At 31.5% G+C, this 1,894-nt stretch overlaps 1 pseudogene; it reads right to left on the bottom strand.

The window, feature by feature from the left end:
- Nucleotides 1–983: 983 nt before the first annotated feature.
- Nucleotides 984–1,083, bottom strand: LOC122128277 (annotated as a pseudogene).
- Between the last annotated feature and the right edge of the window lie 811 nt (nucleotides 1,084–1,894).

Raw genomic sequence — 1,894 nt, 5'->3', positions numbered from 1 at the left:
TAGAAATAGCAAAGATACCTTGTATCTACTTCTGTTGAACCACTGTATCAAACCAGGTCTGAAGAACAACTTAGAAGAAACTGCATTTGATATTGCCAAAAGGGTAAGTATGTATCACTACCTCTTTGAAGTTGTGGAAGGCTGTACAAATTGTTCTCCTAAGTCGTAATGGTTTGAATAAGTTTCTTAAATTTCAAAAATGCCAGTCCATCCTTTGTGTCCCTACAAATTTTTTTTCACAATACAAAGCAACAGCAATACCTCACTTTAAAAATTCATGGATTCCTTGGTATTCTTCAAAGTGAATTGCCTGACTTTGATGTCCAAATGTATTCAAGAGTTGTTTGTATACCTCTATAATGATTTCAGCAGAGTTTGTGATTTTTTTAAATCAGAAATAATTTTAAATTATCTGTTGAAATGAATAGTATAGACACTAAAGATGCAAAGGAGGAGGGTGCAATGCTTGATAAGTAATGTACGCTTTAACCTGCCTATGTAATTGTAACCCCTATGTACAGTGTGTTCACAAAAAATAAAAAATGAAAAAAACAAAAACAAACAACAACAACAAAAAAAATGTTCCTGGTGCTTTTCTGAAAAAAGTATATCTATGTTTGTATAATGTCCATAATCTATTTCATTCGCTCCTAGATATAAAACATTGAATTCTACATTGTTATATAATGTATAGGTTCATTAATAAATGCATCCTTTCAGATTGCATTCCATATAGAAGAAGTTTAAGATTCCTTTTTTTCCTAGGTCCTAATATTATTTTATTTCTTTTGGATAAAATGACAATGTTATCTAATTTCAAGTTTTGTAAAGGTTATGCTATGTAAAAGCCTTTCTAAGGTGAATATTTAATACAATGATGTCAAACTAACCTTTAATTCTATGAATTACATGTATTGTTACACTTGTATTTTTGTAATCAACCTTTTAATAACTCTTTTTTCATTTCTTGCATCAGAAGAATGAAAAATAAGTAATAATTCACAAATTTTCCTATCATCCTTGTGCAAGTGCCAAGTTAATCTCTGTATTGTTGTAATTTGGGTAGACCTGCTGCTGAAGCATGTAGAATCCTCTAAATTTAAGTACTTAATGATGCAATCTTTATACAGGCATATATCCATGGATGCCTATTTGTAACAAGGATTCCTTATTGTTCCTAAAAATGCTATTGATCTTATTTCTCTAAAATTCTGTGTATAGCGGAAAAAAACTGATATCGTTTGGTCGATTGATCACGTTTATATTTTTTTGTCAATGACTATTTTGTCATTTTCATTTTAAATTTGATCATAGTTTGAAGCCTTTACAGCTAATTCCAAAAGTGATGGCTTTTCAATACTTATTTATCAACTTAATTAGCTTTGTAGAGCTAATGGATTCAAAGTAAGCCTTGCTTAAGAGGTACTTCTAAACTTCTGCAGCTTAAATTTTCCCAAATGAGGTCTTGCTAGGACAAATGTCTACCTGAACCTTTACCCTTCTTCCATGTAGGAACAGACCAACCACAATATCTTACCCTGACAGCATAGATTGTCTTACTGAAACAAATCTAATCTTAGTTACTTGGGATCATAGAGAGATGAACCATTTAGACCGAATTGTTCAGAATGGAAGGTATTTTATCAAAATATAATTGTTTATTATACTTATCATTTCAAAAGTATCTAAAGCCAAGAAGGTGAAAAAATTGTTCATATGCATGATTACCTACTGTCCTGGCCTGTGTATCATCCAACTAGGCAGGAACTTACACTACTGATTTCTATCACCAAATATTTCCATAGCTCCTGGAGCAGTCCATATGTTTCTCCTAGATATTAGGCCTTAAATTAGTAATATTTTAATCACAGTGTTTCCTCTTGCCTCTAGGCTG

This window comes from Dipodomys spectabilis, unplaced genomic scaffold (genome assembly GCF_019054845.1).
Source record: "Dipodomys spectabilis isolate Male_0828 unplaced genomic scaffold, ASM1905484v1 ptg000327l, whole genome shotgun sequence".
Taxonomy (NCBI): domain Eukaryota; kingdom Metazoa; phylum Chordata; class Mammalia; order Rodentia; family Heteromyidae; genus Dipodomys; species Dipodomys spectabilis.
Note: the sequence above shows the minus strand (reverse complement) of the source record. Positions and strands in the feature narration are given on the sequence as shown.